We start from the raw sequence: 22,243 nt of genomic DNA, 5'->3' as shown, positions 1-22,243 counted from the left end.
AACACCTCCGCTCTCTCTCTCTCTCTCTCTCTCTCTCTCTCTCTCTCTCTCTCGGCTGGATATGGAAAAAGAATCGACCAAAACTTTCTATCCCATCCCTTTTCCCGTCCAGACAAATCGATCCACCCTGACGCCCCGCCGGAACTCGTAAATTCCCTCAGAAATTCACCGTCCCGCCGTCTCTCTTACTTTGCAAAATTTCCAACAGCCAACTTTATTCCAGCAACTTTGCTTCGCTCACAGTGATATTCAGCCGAAACTTCGATATCTTTATTTCTAACTAAACTCTGATCAATGCTTATATTGATCAGTGCATGAATATTTTTTTCTACAATATTCGCTATATAATCAAAGTGGAATATATAAGTATAGAGATATTATCCGTTGTGGCTCTCGCAAAAGTGAGAAAGGATAATGGATTCTTCATTATTGGACTTGAAGGAAAAACTACCAAATTTTTAGAACCGATAAAACAGATATTCGTTTAGTTTTAAGTTATTCTACATTTCAGACTACTACAAGTATTGATTCCTATAATTTTGATCCACTTTGATGCAGCTCTGGAACTTTACCAGAAATTCATCATCATTCCTATCATTTGGCAAAACTCGGAACTATTCGATCAACTTTTATTCATAAAGACTGACAAATCCAGGCGAAATTTAAGTATCTTTATTATTTTTTGCTAAAGTTTTATCAAAACTTATTGATCTATGCAAAGATCTCTTTTAGAATATTGAGTATAATTAAAATGGATGATAGAAGGGAGGAATATTATCCTTTGTTAGTTTTGCGAAAATTGAAAAATAAAAAACAAACAGTAAATCCATAATTTTTCAATTAAAATGAAAACTGCAATGCCATATTTGGCAAGGATAAAATTCATATTCGTCAGTTTCCAAAATATTCTGCGCTTGAAACTAGCGAGTATTAATCCTTGCACAATTTCACTGCTTCTCGTTTCGCACTTCCTCCCTCTCTCTCTCTCTCTCTCTATCGCACTCAATTACTACCATTAAACCATACATACACCTTCGGAACATTTCCCTGTGGCCAATCAACAATAAACTCGCGCATTCCAAAAACATTCTCAGCAAAATCCCTAAATCGTTGGCTCGCCACCGATGATGACGATTGCTCAGTTTTGCAGATTAACAAGAATTTAAAGGCACTGTACGATTCCGCATCGATTCGAGCTGGTGGATAGCGTAATTGCATAGAAACGAAAAGGCGGTACGCTCGTGCATTAAGCCGATAGAAACTGAATGGTGCGTCGCTTCGGTAAAACGCATGAAGCCACGATCGAAGTGGTATATATGGCCGGAGTGAGAGAGTGAGAAGGGGGAGGAGGAGGGGGAGGGGAAGATCTAATAATATTTGAGGCAGAATCGCTTTAGCAACGAAGCATTGGAGAGATTAATAAAAATAGCGTTACAAGTTTCTAAAGAGAATCTTGATGCGAGGTATATTGAATTTCCGCTGTAAAGAAACACAGTCGGAGGTGCTCGGAGCTATGATAGGAGGAGTTTAGTTGGGAATATGGGCTTTTGATCGTAAAGAGAGCAGAAAGAGAGAAAGAGAGGATTATACTGGATAAAAGTGGAAGTGCACGAAGTTGATGCTCGAGGTAGGAAGGAAGGCTGCTTCGGCCATGCCAGCGTGACGACTCGCGCGAGTTTCCGGAAGTGGCGGTCGTTCCGCTGCGGAGCTTTACGAGCGCCAACTTACAACGACGACAGGATTGCGCTAGAGCTAGGGCGTACTTGGGAGGGGGAGCCTCCAGAGGAGAGAGGGGGGAGGGGGTCACTGCACCCGGAGAACTTCAAACGAAGGTCGCACGATCGGTCATTTCATCTTGGAGCCTTAATCACCAAGATTACCAGCAAAATTACTCCACTTTGAAAAAATCCCTCTATACAAAACGTATCCTCCTGCTACCTACACCAATTAACAAATTAATATTCTCCGGAAACTCCTCTGGAATCGCTCGCTCGTGCCGATCGCTCCGTACACAAGTTTTTCACGCACAACACTGTATGCAAACTCGAATGATAAAATTTTCTTTCTGGCACAGACTCGTCGGGTCTTCTCGTGCAAGTTTATTGCTCTGGTCGAGCGTGTTTCGTCGTCGACAAGAGCGGCGGGCTTCGGGGCCGAACGAGGACCACGAGGATGAGAGATAAGGAGGTATATATATATAGAGTGGGTGAGAGAGGATGGTAGGAGGATGTAGGGTTCAAGCATCATTTGACCGGTCTCTGAATCATCGTTGAGCGACCGTTACGCGACGGCTGCTTAAATCGTATCGCAGTGCGAGTGGGTGGACCGATTCGCACGCTCGATCGTTGCGTCATCGCAACTTTAATTATTTTTCCAGCTACAAAGTGGCCAAGGCAGAGACTAGCGGCGGAGAAGACGCATTGTTGTATCGAAGAAAAATCGAACCTTGCTGGGTAAGCGACGAAACAGTCTGAAATATAAACGGACAGAGAGGGGGAGATTTGAACGACTAGTTTAGCTTGGCTCGGTTTGAAACCGCAGCTGTTCCCCCCCGACCAGTTGTCTCGGTTTATTCAATCAATATGAAATTACGAAGGCTAAGAATATTTTGGAATTCAATAGAGATATTCATGAGGAATGTTATGGAAAATTCCATGCTTATGTCCAAGTGCTGAAAATTGTAGGGAAGCACTTGCCATACTGGCTGATAGGAATTTCTCGCGGGTCGATGCCGAGGAATACTATATACATATATATAGGTACTGATGGGTCGCGCACGTGGGGCTGGAGATGGGGGAATAAAAAACGATTGAGAGCTTCGCACGGGGTCACGGCGAATCGCAGAAACAGGTCGAGAGTGGACATTCCCTCCGGTCGCGAGCGAGATCCTCGGACCCGGTACCTTCGCACCGGCTTAATTAACGCGTTCCGAACACGCACCGGAAGATTTTTCCAGACGGAGTCGCTGCTGCTCGACGCTATCGACCCGGGAATAGAATTATGATCGAGCCTGAGGCAAATTAGGCTAATTAGCTGCGTCATCCCTGGCAAAAAGTCGAGAATTACCCAGTCTCGAGCCCAGAAGGCTCATCCTCGCCATGCTAATAAGCGAGAAACGAGTGTAAAACGAGCAATAAACCTCTCTCTCTCTCTCTCTTGCCTTTTTTCTAATTACAATTCTTCGCCAATAGTGATTACAGGCCTCGCGCGGAACAAGACGGTCAAATTATAGCGATCCGTCGACAATGTTTTCCCTCCTCTTCCAAAGAAGCGTCCATTCAATTTTCTCTCGCTTCCGTTATTTTTTTCCACCTTTTTTTGTCCGCTTGAAATCGCCCGTATGCCTTTTCGGGAGGGGGAGGGGGTGGCGTAGGTGATAGTTGGGATGAAAAAGGTGCGAGAGTGAGTGAATGGCGGGCTTGAGAGTGGCGCGATGCAGCATTGAGAAGCGAAACAACGATATAGTATGGCGGGCGGGCGGGCGAAGAACAACGGTGAGAATGAAGTAGCGGCACACGGACGGACAGGCAGGCAGTCAGTCAGTCGGTAAGAGAAACGCAACAACGGCCTCTTTGAGAGTGGTGAATCCTTGGCTGCGATGGAGCAGGCGTTTCCATGCTTCCACCGTGTGAATGCAATTTCTTTCTCTCTCTCTCTCTCTCTCTCTCTTTGTCCACCGAAGGAAAACACCTGTGGCGTCCCGACGATTACCGACAAAGCGTCTAGCAAACTTGAAGCGACGCAAAACTCAACAGCTCCCCTGATTTCTTGTTAAAAACCTGGCGCGCACACACACACACACACACACACACACACACAGCGTCTCGACTCCTCATCCCGCCGTTCGAGCCAGACGCGCTACTCATCATCATCATCATCGTCCTGCGAGTAATCAGTAGAAAACGCCAACTCGTCCTTGTGCCAAGACACAACCACTGCGCTCTCGTTCGGACGTGAAAATTGTTGACGAAATGAGAAATTAGAGGCGAATCCTTGATTAACATCCAGCGAGATTTATCGGGGTCGACTGCTTTAATAACAACGAAGACGCGAGATTCCGTTCTGGGAAGAAGCGAGCGGCCACGGGGATTTTAATGAAAAGCTCTGACTGGAATCGAGGGACCGGAAGCCAGCTATTAAGCAATTAATAAACAACGAGACGCGATGGTGTTAACAGGAAAAAATTAGTCGCTCGCTGTGGGATGAGATTCTTGCTCGAATGAATTTCTCTAAAAGTCACTCCTTGTATATATATATATATATATATGTGCTATTTTATTATTGAACACTGCGATCCGCACCGCTCTCCTATTGGTCGAAACGTAATTAGTTTGTTCGAAAATAGCCTCGGAGGAGGCTTGGTTGATTAAAAAGTGTGCAGGAGGAAAATATGAATAAGCTGGATGCTCTCTTTGAGAATTCCAGCGATTCTCAGCAACAACTTACTCGTCACGTTTCTTCTTTTTTCCTTTTTATTACCGCTTCTATATAGGCGAACGACAAAGAGCACGTGGAAAGTGGATCTCGCCTTTGGATGGAGACAGAAATGCAATACTGCGAAATATGAGGGAACATTGTTGTTCACCCGCATGTTTGGAGGACACCCGGTACATACCGGATAAGTGTACGTGACGTGCTTATGTGCTCCTCTCCGCCGCACTATTAACATACACGACAAAAGCGTCGAGTGACGACACTATTCAAGACTCGAACAGTGAATTTGCGGCCGATATCGATTGAAAACGATCGCCAATGGATCGAAAATCTATGGAGAGCATTTATTTACCGAAAATAAATGTTTTTCTCGTACAGATGTATTAAATGTAGGAAGCGAATTAAAGCGTAATTCGATCAGTTTGATACGAGATATTGAGAAAGAAAGCAGCTCTGCTTTCAACGTTCACCTCGATACCGGAAAATCAATAGAAGCTTATAGCTCGTTTTAGAAAAGTATATACAATTTGCGATAAGATAGATAAGCCAATCGCGCAGTCGGATAGATTTGTGCGTTTTCGCGCGTTACGGGAGGAGTCCTTGAATAATTGTCTCTCGATGGGCTTCGACGATTAGCGAATGAGGGACTTTTGAGATAATTTGGGAGGGAGGCAGGGGAGAGGGTAAAAGAAGGAGAGGGAGGAAAGAGCGAAAAATCAGGCCGTGCCTTTGATTTCGGTCGACGGAGCTAGGAAAGATAATTCGAGACATTCTCCGCGCCTATATGGATGGAAGGAGAGACGGTTTGCAGGAAGTGAACCCCAGTTAACTCTAGTGTCGTCAGCGAATCAATAACTTGGCTCCTACCGCGTTCTCCTACTTTCTCCCCTATCGCCATCTTTTCCTTCAGGAAAGTTTCCCATCTCGACCTTTGCAACGCTCTTCGGGCGGAAAACTCAATCGTCAATAACCACCTTATGGAATGATCCTCTCTCAAGGGAATAAACCAAATTATCAACGCAAAACTTTAATAACGTCTAATTTAATCTCGCGTAAAACTTCCGCTCGCCTTAATAATGCTCTTTGACGAAGAGCTGGCAATTTTATAATCGGCTTTCCTCCATAAACTTCAATTCTGATTTATATGCAAACTATATAGCACGCTGCTGCTTGAAAAATCTTGCTTCTGTATATTATATATATATATATATATACAGTGTACAATACAGAGCACTCGGCGTATACCGACTGCGTCATTTATCGCCATTGTCGAACGTGATATTATCCAAGTTTTCGGTTTGGCGATGAAATATTTAGAAAGGCGGCAATTGGTCGGTCGGGGCACGGAGGGGGGGGGGGGGGGGGAGACCGTAAGTCACCGGTGCACAATGCGAAATCCGGCTAGCTATTTTCGTGGTGTAATATGCCGGTTAAATTTGCACTCGGTTAGCGCGCCATTCGAAATCTCGCGTCGAATATCTACCGCTTAATATTTATTTCTTCTTTGCTCGGCCGAAAGGCGAATTACAGGAGGGATTGTTGAGCGAAGGCGCGTTTAAAGGTGCACCGTATATAGGCAAGCTTTCATCGAGATACGCCTTGTTAAATTGGTATTAGAAATAGCCGATAAAAGTTTGTCAATATTAATATTTGATCTGTCGAGCAGCGGAAGCACCGTGCTATAAATAAGGCTTTATTGTTAAAAGTAGATGGAAAAGTTTATTAACCGGAGCAAATTCTCGTAGGTCAATCGTGGACGTCAGATAAATCTTGGGAGTATCGTTAGTCGGTGGAATTTATTGGAGCGAACTGGAGTAAGCACCGGAAAAAACGAAATGGCTGGGCGCGAAGAACATAAAGAGGGGGATGCAGCTTTAATGCATCGCGCTACATGTATAAATATATATCAATGCTGCTCGGTACATCCAGCTATATCCCCCCAACACGGACACACATATATATTTTTCCCTAAAAAATTTACTCCCAGCCACTCGCCTATTGATCTTCCATATTTCATTCGGTAATTCTTATCGATACCCAATTTTCACAAGAGCGGAATAATTTTTACCCATACATCTGGCGCGCGTATGTCTAATGAAAATTTCACAGACTTGATGGATTATAGAAATTTGCATAAAAATTGCACGAGCTTCGATAACACGCCTGATCCCTATGAACGTTATTGAGGAATAAACGCGATATCTTATATAATGATCAATTTTAAGAGGATTAAAAAATGCATGGGGACAACAATCTTCACCCTCCTCCCCCTCTTCCTCCTCCATATATAATTCCGTTTCGGTATCAAGATTTCATAGCTCGCTATATGTATACCTGGAAACTTTGAAATACCAATTCTATGCCTCTGTTTGAAAGCATCGGGGCTTGGGAAGGGGTTATGATCAAATTTTCTAATCACAATAGAATTAGTATGCATTACCAGGTAACGTAATATGCATGGTAATAGCTGCGAAGGTGCTTAACCAAAAATTACACGGTAATATAAATCCCAAACAATGTATGTAGTAGTGTCGCGGGGCGGATCGGTATTATAGCAACGTGTGCGAGTCGCGCTTAGACATCCTTGATAAAATCTCGCGTCTATGCGAGAAACCACTTAATATCGTTCATCTTTCCTAATGACACGTCAGCAGCATTGCTGCTACCGGCCATAGATTTACGAGCTTCTCGCGCTCTACCCTGGCAAAAACAATTAATGACAGCTTCATTATATCGTATATTAATTCGCGCGTAGTATCAGCTTACATCGTCGCGGAAAATTGCGTCTCCGAGATATTTCATCGATCGCCTCTTTATCGTCGGGGTTGTAATCTCAAAATTCAATATCCACGCAAAATAACGCTATCGGTCCTCTCCTGGACTCTCATACAGAGTGCGCAACACACACACACATGTATAATTCACATTTAATATATTTCCAAAGGGTAGAGATTGCGATCGTTAAATTTTGATACTGCAAACTGGGACAAAATCATTTACGTAATGAGAAAGAGTATATATTGCAATCTCTACGAGATGAATAGGTTTGGCGTTAGAGATAAGTCCTGGTGCATCGTGTTTGGGTTGGAGAGAGAGTGAGAGAGAGAGAGAGACAAAGAGGGGGAGTTGTGGATCGATGTCATTAGAGGAGTATCGACGTGCATGATCGGTCGATAAGACTCTCGGTCGATCGGAGTACCGAGTCGTGAGGGGGAGTAGGCCACTTCCGGTCTGGAGCACGACAGATGCCTTAATGAGTGGGAGGCCATTGCAAATGCTCGTTAGACGAAAAAAAAGAAGAAACACACACACACACATGGAAGAGAAGTTTTGGCGTGGCGAAGCCGTTCGATTGGCGCAACGGGCTTCTCTCCCGTGAGAAAATAATTCACTCTCTGGAATAACAATGGCCTTCCAATCCTGTATACACCACTACAGTATTAAACGCACATTGAAACAGTTACATACTGGAGTGTGTAACACACTGTAGCTCGCCCGAGATTCCCATTAATGGCGAAATTAATTCGATGAATTTTCAAGAAACGTTGAGTAACCAGCAACGTTCTTTGTTCGAGATTGTGCAACTACGTGTTCCCCTCCTCCACTCACTCTCACGCTCTCTTTGCTCGCACTAAACACGCTCGGCTATTTTCAATGGAAAACAAGTAACCTGGCTAGCTTCAACTCGAGCTGAATTCATTTTCGACTCGTGTGAAAATCGACTTTTGATAATTCCCTGCTATGCAAATCAATTATTCGTCGTAGCTGCTTGGAAGATTGTAGAAAGGTGTTTAAGAGTCTCTCGAGGTTGTCGAGGAGGAATAATTATCTTTGCTGGATCTCTTTGAGGAGAAATTGTAGCAGGGGGGGGGGGGCGGATGGTTGTGCTTAGATTCGAGACTCGCGCGCGCCAGAGAGAGAGAGAGAGAGAGAGATAGTAGGTAAATTTAGGTTGGTAGAGTGATAAGCAAGTGCGGGCAGCCCAACCGGAAACGAGATCGGCATCCTCCAATGACATCCCGTTCGAGTGGCAATAATTGATAGCGAGACTGAATGAGGGGGTGCAGCAGCAGCAACGGCAGAGTGGGAGGCTTGTATAAATACTTATTTGCGCGCGCTAGCGCTATATACTCGCCCCGTTCGCCCGCTCGCCCGCCCACACCGCCAACTCGAAGCTCCCTCCTCGACGACCCGTTCAATTGACTCATCGCGTCCACAAGATATACGTCGATCCAGACCGAGGAAATTCTCCCATCGATTTAATCACGCACCGGTAAAATTCCATTTCCAACGCTGCTTCGATGTAATAGTCACGCTTCTCGCGCCAAATCGCGCGCGGACCTTAAATAGTTAGCCTCGGGTTTACGACTCTAAAATAACCGACGTTTCGAAGCACGCGGCTAATTGTAACGCATATAGAACATTTCAGGAGTCTCCCGTTGATTTTTCTATGGAAAATTGAGAGTCTGGAGAAATTAAAAATTGGCGGAGGGGAGAAGAATTTGAGGAAAATGGTATAGTATGACGTGTATGGTTTATTTAACGATAGATGGCGATATATACGTTGGAGAGGATGATGAGTTTTGCGAATCTTACCAAAGTAAAGCGTCGAGTTTAGTAGAGTGAGAAGTGTCCACCGGTTGGAGACAAGAATTACGGAGGCAGACGCATTTGTCTTCCGTTGGGATGAGACGGCAAGGACCCCATAATTTAATGACAATTTACCGCGATTCGACCAAGAATCCCGGAACAAATCAAGCAAGAACTTGTCGAAGTAATTCTCGAAATTTTCGGCTTAAAAAATAATCGTACGAATGCAGAGTTTTTGTGTTTTTTTTTTCATGAAGCTGTAAATTAAGGAGGAGGGGGATAAAGATTAAGGTTGTTTCCTCGTTCGCAGGGAAGAATATTCGAGGCATCCTCATAAATTTTCATCAACTCTTCGGGGCATGTGTATTCTCCGCTGATGCTAAAGACTCCCTCCCCCTCCTCCTTTACACCCCTTTTAGCATGGCGTCGACGAGGCATCGGCATACTCTTTTTCAAGAAAACGCTCCGTTTCTTTATCGAGCGAGTGGAGCGCCATCTGAGCATTATTTTGAGCGAGTGTGCTGGAAATAGTGCCAAAATTGGAAAGTCAAGGGGAAGAGAAGAATTTTTATAGGGAAGATTATGTGCTACGAGAGAGAAAAAAAGTATAAGAATGATGAAACACGAATGCGCTTAAAGAGAAAATTTAATAGAAAGATGCTCGTTTTGTTTTTCGTCGAAGGAAAAATAATCTTATAATAGAAACACAGAGAGATATTGTGAAAATGGAAAATGAAGGGGGAAAAGAATTTTTATAGACGCAGACCTTCCGTTCCGAGAGAGTGAAAAAGTGTAAGCAAGATGAAACACAGGAATGAACCGAGCGAAAATTTACTAAAAAAATGCGCCTTCTGTTTCTGGTCGAAGGAAAAGTAGTCGTATAATAGAAACAAAGAGATGTAGCGAAAAAAGAATTTTTTTCAGGTACATAACGTTTGTTGCAACAGTATATAGAAAAAGTGTGAGGATGATGAAGCGCGAATGCACCGGGAGAAAAATGGCTTCGAAAATAGGTGCCTTGTTTTTGGCCGAAGGAGGAAAAATAACCTTATGATACAGAGACAAAGAGACGTATTGAAAAATGTGAGGGAGAAAGAAATTTATAGAGGCAGATCGTCTGTTGCGAGAGAGAGAGAGAGTCGAAAAAAGGAAGGATAATGAAGCGGTAGAAAATTCACTTGGAAGATGCGTCTTCTCTCTTTTGGTTAACGAAAAAATAATCTTATCGAGGTCGGAGCACGGCACAGAGTGTATGCAAAAGCGTTTTCCGAGCAGCACCTGCGTTTTACTACGACCATATTGTATACGATATTACACTATCGGTCCATCGCTGTAATCCAAGCTGTCGCGATAAATAAAGCGTCCTCTTCATCAATTAAAACTCCCGCTCTGAATATATGCGCCACACAACCACAAATATCTCTCATATTAATATCTCTCCACGGTCGAAGCGCAGATTCCTACAAACAAAGAAGAAATCTCTCGTTGCTCAACGAGTTTTCCCATCAGAAAACGAGTGTCTCGCTTATGTCACAAACGCGATGTAGAAAAAAGAAAGAAAGAGAAAAACTGGTAAGGTTTCGTTGGAAGAAAAATGGCGAGAAACGAATATCGCAGGAGATGGAGAGAAAGAAAAAGAGAGCTAATAAGCAGCACAGACGTAAGGTGAAACTTTTGAAGGTAAAGCGATCAAGCTCTAATGCGAAATAAGGATAAAGTGGCACGAGGCGGGAAAATTACAGAAATCTACGTCATACGGGAGTAAAATTACTCGTATCCTCTTTCATTTAGCAGCTGCGCTAATGGGACATATACTCCATGTGTGTATATGTACGTGCGCCGAGGAAAATTTCTTTCTGCTCGAGGAGCAAATAAAGGGAGAGAGAGAAAAGCTAATGAAAATGACGGAATGGAAGCTTAACGGGGGAATTATGGTAAGACGACTAAAATGGTCGTTAGCGGAGGTTTCCGACAGGAAAAACTTTCTCCGTGGTGACACGCGAAGCGTTGTTTGTTTTCGTGGACCTTTGTAGAGCGTGGAAAAACGATTGGCAGGTCAAAGGTTTCTTATTGAAGGTGCACGAGTCGGTAAATCTCGCTGTGCTTTTCCGAGTGGAAAGTCGCGCGCGAGAGGGAGGGGGGGGGGTGGAGGACGAGGCGGGAGAAAAGTTGCGAGCGCGTTAAGAAACTCGATTGTAAAAATAGCGAGTGTGGGGAGTAGTTTGGTTTTCTTGTTTTTACTTTGGAAATGATTTTCTCGAGCTGTGTAGGAGGGGGTGGCACACGTCAGTCGTGCAAACGATGGTTTCCCCACGGGGATTCGTGCACGCGATGGGTAAGTGCACTTTCCTTGTGTACTCGGCTCTCCTCTCCACTCCCACGTAAGCATCTGTACGTGTGTGTGTGTGAGTGCACCAGGAGGAAAATATTCGTCCCACACCCACAAGCGCAGCTTAGCAGACCACACGACGCGTCACGCGCTTCCGGACTGGCTGAAACACGTTTGAACCATTCCCATGCAGAGACTCTATATAGTATACCTGTTTATACTACCCCCACTCTTTCCAGAACATTCGCGTATATCTCACCGTCCCGCCGTTCCTCGCGCTACACCTTTGAACACACCAAAGTATCATTTTATTTTCGTCCGCGAACACGAAACAATGGAACCGAAATAACCCGACTAAGGATCTCGTGCTAAGGTCGTTTATTATTTACCAAGAAACTATATACTTTAAAAACTCGTATCAGGCCCACTTTATCATTTATGCCTTGTACATGTATATATATGGCTGCGTGATGGAAGCGTCGATTATCAATCGGATTAAAATGGTAAAAAAGTAGCAGTTGATGTAATTTCAAGGAATTTAATTGTCGCGTTTCGATTGGCCGAACGAACAGCCAGAGGCCGATAATCCGGCAAGTTTTGCTGGATCACTCGGTGTATCTAATTTTCACGAGGTGGTGGGGGTATATCTTTCCTGCGGTTAAAATAGGCCCGTATTTTTAGATGGGCAACGTATATCGCGTAGGTGCCATTTTCCACCATGCACGCGACGCCTGTCCAAGGTATGTTCACCTCCGTTTGACCTTCGCTCGTTCCAGTCGACGGCGTCGCGACGCACGTGCCCCCCGAAAATGCCTACGAGTCACGAGAAACGATCGATTTTTTACACCAGCTAACGCTGCAATATTTTTTCAAGTGACAATTTTTTGGTTGTGTTTAGCACGTATGCGAAAAGACTGCAATGTGTGTGTTCAAAATAAGAAACTTTACTGCTGGATTCTGCTATATAGTATGCACGTCTCGACTCCTTCATATTCTTATTTCACTGTCGTTGTGTTAACGTGTACAGTTCCTAAATACCACCAGCATTGTCTGTCGGTGAATGTTGACATTTTTGCAACTAAAAGCAGAATTCGTAATATTCGACTGATAGAGACGTAAACACAAATTCGCTGAGTGAGCACCAACACAGTGATAAAGTGTGTACTATCAAAGCTATTCACTAAAAAAAAGGGACTTTTTCGTACAAAAGTACACTGGGAACGAAATAATTTATACAAAATGAAATTTATACAATTAAATTGCATCAATGTAAATGAAATATTTAATTATTGATATTAAAAATCTGTAAATGATTTTTTGGTCAGAGCAGAGTGCTTCACACACGTACCTGTACACTGTAAAATTCTCGTTTCATTGTCATCGCGTTAATATTAGTAAGAAGAGAAGAAGCTCGCGTCACCACTTGGATTGCACTCGACGGTAAGGTTCAGCAATTTCTTCTTATTTTGTCGAAATACGAATGGGGAGTCGAAGAGCAGTGGGCAAGAAAAAAATCGTTAAGATTAACGAGGTAAGGAGAAGATAAAGTGCGGTTCTCGCATAGATAAATGGTAAGGAAATGTGCAGCCGCGATGAAATAAAATAGGGGAGAATGAAAATGGAGTCGGAGGATGCGAGGAAGAAATCGAAGTGTGCGCGGGGCTGGAGGAGGGGGGCGGGGAGGACGGCGAGTATCGCGCATTTCCATCGTCCCTCCGGAGTTTCAGCTTTGGATGCTGCTCGCTGGTAGCACGGCAGCGTTTCGCCTTGTTCGCCATTTACTCCTTCAGGCGATTCGTTGCTGCCGCCCGAGTCTCGCTCGCTCGCTCGTGCTGAACTCGCATAGATTTATGCATCTTGTTTGCGTGTGTACCTATAGATACGAGAAGGAAGGACAAGGGTAGGAGAGAGGGGGGGGGGGGTATCGGTTGGAGCAGCGAGGCAATAAAACACTGTTCTAAGCCTGGAACTCTCTCGGTAATAGATTGTTGCTAATGCAAACACTCGTTGGATAATTACTCGGCTGGCTTAATAATGATTTACAAGACAAGCAGTCGACTATTTTTCGTCCTGCCTGGCGATATTTCCAAGAAGACTAAATTAAATAGTAGACTGTTGGATAAAGAGAGAAGAGAGTATAGGTCGAGGCTCGGTTGATAGTCGAGCATTAATTACCGATAACAAGATATTTCGCATGCGGCCCCATTAATTATTATCGAAGGTCGAACACGGGACTCTAGCGATAAGCCAATTAATCAGGAACATCAGTCTTGATCTATGCTGTGTGAATTTCGTTGGAATAACACACACACACATATATATACATATAGGAGTTTTTATCGTAATTTATGTAATGGAGGCAGGTAAAGCGATGGTTTTGGGAAGAGAAGGGAAGTTGTTGAAAAACTGGTGGTTCGCCGGTGCGGTGGTTTCTGTCGAGGAGAAAATTCAAGTTGGCTCTCTACGGCCTCTCTGCATGTGTATAGGAGCAGAGAGGCGAGTGTATCTCTAGGCTGAAAAAAGGATCGCGTAGGTGCACCGTAGCGGCTCTGTACGTTCTCAGGGTCTTTGGGAATGCAAAAGGCTGAAAAAGGACTCTAGGCGAAGGGTTCGCAGGGCAACAGGCAACTCGCCGTGAGTCAGAGTAGGAGTGGAAGAGGAGAAATGCGGGAGGCGGGGAGTGAGAGGGGGGGGGAGACGAGAAGAAAAGGAAGAAGAAGAGGAAGAAAAAGAGGAGAGACGAGAGAGGCTTGTATGGACTGACTGCCGGGGAGTCCAGGATCCACCATCCTCCCTCTCTCTCCATATAATGCAAACTACCTGACTGAAACTCGAGTAGAGCCAATGCTACACAGCTTTGCTTCGCTTATAATAATGCTCTCTGATCCGAGCCTGGCTACAACATTTAATACTCTCAGAAATTACTCCGAGAGAGACAGAGAGAGAGAGAGAGGGAGAGAGAGTGACCTCTCTTCTCTTCAAACACAATGCTCGCTTGATATATATATATATAAAAGTTATTCCTCAAAAGAGAAAGAAAGCAATTTTGAGAATTTTTCTCGTTTAATAATTCTCCGGTTAAACTGAGTAGGTACGAGTGAATATATTCGAATTTGATATATATATATATATATATATATATATATATATTTGAAAGGAGATTAGAGTTTGCGCGGAGGAAAGTTAAGAAATGATATTGGAGGGTCCAGGTCGCTCGGAAGAGACTCGGTCACAGGCTGCCGGCCATGGGTTTCCTGGTGGTCCGTGTGTATTGTGGTCCAGCAGCATCCGTTCTACGTATTCCACACTCGGTTCCCGTATCAGAGTCGAGCTCCTTTGTTCCTTCAGGAGCGTACGACCGCTCGCCAGCAGCCTCGGGCACTCTTGGAACTCTCCTCTCCACTCTGCATGCCTGGCACGTAATAAATTTTAGGATTCACCGGGAAAAAGACCAAAGCGATCTACAATTGGATCACCGAACAAAACAGATATGCTCTTTAACCAATTCAATCGCAGATTCTAGTCTGCAGCAGTGAAAACAAGCATCGAGAACTCGTTCAAAGAAAACCGATGCGAATATATGTACACGGACGGAGGAAATCGTTTGTAATTAAAACAGATAAATTCTAATTAAAGCGTGCTATCGATTAGCAATATTGTTTCTCTCTCTCTCTGCGAGGTTTACATATTTCCTTTACTGTGTACAACTGATGGATATTTATTGGCGTACAATATTATATAGGCGATAGGAGGCGAAATTACAAGTGTAGCTCGTATTCGCGACCACCCAAGTTTGCAGCGCACGCAAAGGGCTGTTTTATACACCCACCAGAAAATTTCTTCCACCCTGATTCCCTCGTGTATACAATTTCAAGCTGGATGCATCGTGTTACCCCCACGTCAGAACGAACAAACTAACCCAATTATATTAAAGAGATGGTAAAAATATCTATCCATCTCTGAACAATTAATTCGACTTTTCACTCCAAGCTTTGTTTCGCATTTTATTATTTTTCTGTAAGCGTAAAATCGGGGCTAATCAGAGATCTTATCGAGAGTGGAATTGACTTCCGGTGAGAGTCGGTCGAAAGAAAATATAGGAGGAGGAAAAATGAAATAGCGGATGCCCGCCCGTCCGCGGCCTCGCTATATATTAATTACTGCAGCGTCTTTCAAGTCCCGAGGAGACGAGGCAGCGTGAAACCTTGTTAATTGTATTTCCACGTGTCTCCCGCAGGAATAAGCCAGAAACTCGATCCGAGTTTCACCAAAAGGGATCAGACCCTTTTATTACCTCGAAGCTTCCCCGAATATTCCCCACTAACGCTTATGCTCCCTTCATATGCGAGAAAATTACAATTTTATTCCAAAACCTTAATAAACAATTCGATTTTTAAATTGGCTCAGTCTCGCCATTGTTCTCGTAGTTTTAAGTTTATTTGCAACTGTGTGTGCAGCAACGATATTCGATAAGAGCTGAAAATAATAGGAAATGGGTAAAAACTCGCTCAACTTGCGCGACAAAATTACAATTTTATTCAAACGAGTAAAAAATTCAATTTTTGAGTTAGCAATGCAATTGTTATTTCCCATGATTGTAAGTTTATTGCGAGCTGCGACAACAGAGTATTCGATAAGAGTTAAACAAAAAAAAATAAGGTAAAAAGTTGGTTAACTTGCGAGAAAAATACAATTTCATTCAGCAAAAAAAAAATGAATTTTGAAGTTAGCAGTGTAATCGTTATTTTCATGCATGTAGGTTTATTCGGAGTTACGACAGCAGTGTTTGATAAGAGTTGGAAAAAGAGGAAATAGGTAAACTGGTGGAGTATTATCAGAGCGTTAGCAGGATAATGCGTCGTTGTCAGTTTCCTGTAGATGACGATTGAGAATAACTGGAAAGGCTAGCATATATACATATATACACACATAAACGTAGTTGAAACGGGCTATTATTAATTATTCGCGTGGCGAGAGGCACGAGAGAGGGAAAAGATGATGAAGCTGGGGCGAATTGGCGTTAATTGCGAGATTAATTGGTGGCACGTTGGGGTCTGGTGGGGCCTGAGCGATCGAGGATGGCGCACGGTGCGGCTCGTCAGCTGTTCCTGCAGGTAAAAAAGGAAATGGGAAGACGTCGAGGAGAGGAGAGGAGGTACACTGACCCGTTGGCTCGTCCTGTAATTAAAGTCCGGTACTCCGATATGAAAGTACCCGCGGAATAATCGATTATGCCGCGCACGTTGCCAGTAATGAAATGTCCGCCTAGCCAGCTCTCGGATTATTCCGAGAACGCAATATCCCTCTTCTTCATCCTCCGCAATGAAAGCTATATTGAAGCATGATTACCGCATAATATCTTCATCCTCAAAAACGTCCATTCCACGCTCTGCGGATAAATCCTTTCATATATATTAAGCACGCATATATATATATATATATATATATATATACATTGTCCGAACGTTTATTTATCGAGCTAGTCTCCTCCCTGAGAGAGCAGTAATATTTGCCTCTTTTGAAAATCTTAATAGAAGACACGTGGAAAAATTACCTTCACAGCGAAACTTTTAAAACTGCACGAGGTGCAGCGTGTCGTACCGGTGTTACCGTGTGGACCAGCAATTACACAGGACTCACCTGAAAAATAAAGAAACAACGGATTGTAATTTACCAGACGTGAGAAAATAATCACTGATGCGAGGATAAAACAGATCGACGTCGTGCATAATGCAACGAATCGACGGATCGCACTGTGTTAGTAGTAATATATATATATATATATGTATAGTTTTTGCGTCAGCCGAAACGAGGAATCATTGGAAAAGTGTCTTCGGTGCATGGACGCGGACGTTAATAAAGCGAGCGATGCACGAGAGATTGGATGGATCGTGGCAAAAAGCAGCTGCTGGAATTCCCATTGAACGCCGTTTATGGCCACTGGCATTTTCGGATTACATTTCGCGCGTCCATTACATAATTTAATTGCGAATCACAGTTTGTCGGAAAACAAAGCAAAATCCTCGGAGAGGCTGGCGTAATGTTCCTCGAATCGATGCGGTGCTCTCCTCGTTAATACGCATTTCTTGCCCCTCGCTATTTGTTCGTTCGATGGCTGAGAGAAAGAAAAGAGGGAACTGCGGCCATTCGAGCCAGTCTCGCGCTGCACGCGCGATACGGTACCGGCGCAGGCTTGGTGGATCGATAATACAAAAAAAAAAGGAAAAGGAAAGCCGTGCAAAGTTTTCGTTTGGTGGATTGGAAAGCGTCGCTGCCGTTTATGGATTTATTGATTCGGTATAGCGCGAGCAACTGTTGTACCAAGTTTTTTATACAGCAGCAGCAGGGTGCGATTCTGGTTAAGATTGATGTCGGCAATAAATCGGAGGATTACCTAAAATTAGCGCGTATCGCAGGTGGTAAGAGAAAACGATCGGCCGTAACGTGGGACAAATATAGCCAATTTAACGGAAGCGAGGGTCGATGACGTATAACGAGGAGCTTCTCGTCGTTTTTCGTGCCAATTATTAGAGGGGGGGGGGGATATACGATTACGTTCGCGCAGTTGAATAAGAAGAGCGTCGAGGTGCACGGCGTTACGCAATTACGGTGAAAGCTGCTCGCTGATTACGTTTGGCGATTATTTCGACGATCGAGCGAGTCGCGTGGTGGTCGTCGTCCCTCGTCGGTCGTCGTCGCGGGAAATCCAGCACGGAGAAAGCCGAGAATGGCCGAGCTCGTAAACTCCCATGCGGTTTGTCGCGACGGCGAACCTTATGGGTGTCAGTTTCGCCGGAAGTTGCGCTTCGCTGCGCGTTTCCGGCTATCCCGCAGGCATTCAACAACGCGAGCGTGAAGCCTCGAGAGAAAGTTCCAAGAGTGCGACGCACTTTGTGTGCCAACGTCACCACCGCGACACCAAATACAAATTTTCCCTATCGATTCCACCACGACTCGACAATGACAACGTATACACATAGACATATACATATATATAATCTGTATACGGTGCGCTATTCGATCAACGCGCTCTTCCCGCCCCACGAATATATATATATATATATATCCGAGCGAGACTTTTCGTCGGTGAAAAAACCAACGAAAAACTGACGCGTGGGTCGAAAAAGTTTTTGACGAGGGAACACTGGAAATCCATTAAACGCTCGCTAAGAGCCAACAATTTTTGCTGATTTTTTTCGGCGGGAAACTACGAAGGTAAGGGAAGAGGGGGTGAGGGGGGCTGTGCGCGCCCGGGAAACAGGATTCTGCGGGGGAAAGTGAGTCAAGGTCGTGCGATGAGCGCAGCTGCTCCAAGGTTTGCGAAAGACTCACCGGAGGCTACCACCGAGGAGAGAACCACCAAAGAGAGAGGGGGGGGGGGAGAAAAGTTCGAATCCTGCGTATTATTCCATTATATTCTATTTAATTAAACTTATACTCGTTTCGTTGAAAATATATAGCTGCGCTGCTGCTGCTTCTCTCGGGCGTGGTATACTTTTTTAAGGTCGAGTATATACAACGGACGATTTTTCTTTTTAATTGGACAGAATTTGGTTGTTTCGCGTTGGTGAATAAAAAGATGCGAGGAGTTTTTGTCGGAGTTTAAAGTCGCGGGAAGAAATTATCACGCCATACTTTTCTCTTCTCCCGCCTCTTTATGTGTGTGTGTGTGTGGTCTCCAGTGTTTTCTCGCTTTGGTAAGAGGGAAACCGACCACGTGCTGCTGCTTCGCGAGGTAAATTCACGAGTCCCGGAAGCAGTAGCCACCGTTGTACAAATGGAGAACGTATGTATAAGGTTTGCACTTTTCGAAGATGGCAGCCCCTAAGGACGAAGAATCAACGTCCAGTGGAAAAGTCGACGGTTGGAAGGGTTCCCAAGGCCCCGGTTATCGTTCCGCATTCTTTTACATCCGTTCCATCTGCTCCCTCCTTTTCCGCCTCACGCACACGACACACGCTCGCTCGTAGAGAAAAAACCAAGCGCACAAACGCCACGATCAAAGTCGACAATTTTCATAGCGAGAGTCCAGCGAATTTTGCCAGCTCGATCGAAAATGCGTCTCTTGGCGCGCGCACACACGAGGGTTTTGCACGCGTGGGCCTGAAAGACGAGCACGCACACGTAGGCGTACTCTCTGGCTTTGTTACTTTGTTCCCCGACGCCTGTAATTACCGAGCAAAGATTGCACGTTGCGTCGAAACGATGAAAACGCGAGCGCGGATGTGCCGTTTAAATTTGCAATTCGTAGCAAGAGAAAAGCGATAAGGAAGGTGATAATAATGGAGATTATATGACGACCACCGCTCTTCGAGGGTAATTTCGTTAAACGAGATGACGTCGATTGGATGCGAATGCAGAAATTCCGCCATTCTCGCGTTTCCGTTCTCTCCTCGCTTCCGCAAATCCACCAGCGCGACTCGGCCATTTATAAATCTATCGGATACACCGATCAGCGCTCCAAACTCTTCTAACAAAGTGCCTCGACTGGTTGTACTTGAATGGCAAACCTCTGCTGCTCTCGCTCTTATCGGTCAGACGATACTTTTGCTTGGCGAAAATTTTATCGAATTTTTGCAAATCAGCAGCGACTCAGCAATTTGCGAATCTATCGGATGCACCGATCGCTTCTTCCAAGTGTTTTAATAAAGTCACTCTTGTATTTCAATGATCAAAAAGTGTGGTGTTGGATCATCGCGAGACAATGCCTCGTTTTGGCGAAAATTCCATTCGACTTGCGCAAATCCAGCAATGACTCGGCAACTCGCAAACTAACCAGATGTAGCGACCAGCGTTCGACACTTTTCAACGAGGGAAAGAGCGTCCCATCTGAATTGGAACGAGGCAATTCTCCCAAGCAACTAACTTCCGAAGCACATTGTAATTGGACCGAGTGAAATTGAAAAGTATTTTGCGGCGGCGAGGAACGCAAAGGCAACCGATGCATGGGCCGTTCGCCAATTTAGCGCGAATTTCACGTTATTGCTGCGATAATGGCGAGCGACTGAGAGACAGGTGTCCATTATCGCTGCATTTTAAAGGCATTTAACGAAGGCGCGTGAGCGCGAGCGAGGCAAGAGTCGATCTATGAATATTCACACAGGCCTATACGACTACTATATATATATATATATATGCACGATAGGTCGGTGCATGGCGAGACCGCGCTTGAATTTTTTCAGCTCTCAACCCCTGCACCGGCACCGGCGGATGCGAAAAGTGCGATTCTCGCAGCTGGAAAACCGCGTCGAATCGCAGCTGCGTCACTGCGTCACTGGCGAAACGAGCCCTTCGCGTGTTAATAATAAGAAACGAACAAAACTCGAGCGATTCGAACAAACTCATTAAAGTAATACGCCAAGCAAATCCAACGTTTCAAAATGATTCTGCAATTTCTCGAGCGACCGTGTTCCACTTGCATGACTTTTTTCCTCCCAAGGAAATTGCAAAGAAAATCAGGAATTTTTTTCTAATTTGCCACTCTAATATAAATAACGACGCGGATGTGTTATATACATAACGCATTATACTATTTGGGTATGTGGGATGCCAATGAATACACGGCGCGTTGCTCGGGAAATATCGAGAGATCGAGTGTCCCGGTAAAATGCCCAAAATCGCCTGCAACACTGTAGCAGCAGCTGCGATTCGCAAACTCCGAGGCACGCGCGTGAGTTTTGCACGCGGCTACCCGAATTCCCACCTATCTTGTAAATTCACTGGGGGAAATGCGAGAATGAACTTTGGAATCTTGCAGCGCTGCGAAGTTTGCGCCAGAGTAGAGGAGAATCCGTGCCAGACGCGAGAACGATATCTTTCAATAGGAGCTCGTTCGTTAAATGTTTGCCAGCCAAAAAGTTGCGCGGAACATCCCAAAGCCATTCCAATTCAACACAGCACTGTACATACATAGCTACGCTACAAATTTTCAATTCGATCCAATTGAAACAACGGAGAATCTACGACAGAGTTGTTTCCGCTGCTCGAACACAGTTTTCTATATATATATATATTGTGAGTCTCTTTTCGCCAATCGTACGGTTCTTTGACGTCCACGACACGTACACACGCACACGAGCATTTTTCCAAACCGAATCGGTTAATTATCAAACGCACGAACGAGTGAATAAACAATATTGATGAAAGTAGTTAGACGCGCGAGTTTGTTCGTGGCTTTGTTTAAAGGGCTCACGCGTGTATCGGAGCTTTAAAATACCACAAGTAAAATTGATTGCTGTATAGACAAAGAATGGAAATAAGCTAGAATATATATTCTTTATCCTTGGGGAAATCTCTGAATATACATATACATAGCGTTCGACTTAATTCGCCCTGGAACATGAACGTGAATTTGATTTACCTTCGAAACCATGAATGATATCAATTTTTCGCGTAAAACTTTTTGACTCGGAATAAAAATTATATCGAGCAAACTCCTATAAAAAAACTCATATCTCTCGTATTACCAAGGACGAAACAATTATCAAGATCCACACACGCTCGGATTTGAATCAAATGACGGAAAAGAAGAAAAGCTTGGATAACACGTGCGCGGCGAATTAATTGAAAAGTCACGTGGGGGGGGGATCAAGCTCTTATAACATATCCCTGGGGAAAATAAGAAGAAAGAAAGGGGAGACTGCGTGGAAGGAAGGTATAAAAGCAGTAAAGATTTTAGGGGGAGGAAGATGTGGATAAAAATTGGAATAATTCTCTCTCTCTCAAGAGAAGGGCCGTATTTATTAGTTGGCCCGAGTAACGCAAGCCTCGTATATAGCCGGACAACGCTGCAGCATTAACTGGAAAGTAACTCGATACGACCAGTTAGCATAAGGCAACTATCGCCGTAATCAAGACCGGTTTATCAAGCGGCAAAATCCATAGCGCAAG

General features: G+C 44.3%; 1 protein-coding gene across 1 annotated transcript in view; it reads right to left on the bottom strand.

The window, feature by feature from the left end:
* Positions 1–22,243, bottom strand: part of brat (brain tumor) — a 65,837-nt gene that overhangs the window by 7,357 nt on the left and 36,237 nt on the right. Inside the window, exon 3 of the mRNA XM_066741879.1 lies at positions 16,908–16,993. The gene's annotated coding sequence lies outside the window, so the exon portion shown is untranslated. The remainder of the gene's footprint in view (positions 1–16,907; positions 16,994–22,243) is intronic.

The sequence above is a fragment of the Prorops nasuta genome, unplaced genomic scaffold (genome assembly GCF_024137725.1).
Source record: "Prorops nasuta isolate Cenicafe-Biocafe unplaced genomic scaffold, Cenicafe_Pnas_1.2 PNAS00027, whole genome shotgun sequence".
Taxonomy (NCBI): Eukaryota; Metazoa; Arthropoda; class Insecta; order Hymenoptera; family Bethylidae; genus Prorops; species Prorops nasuta.
Note: the sequence above shows the minus strand (reverse complement) of the source record. Positions and strands in the feature narration are given on the sequence as shown.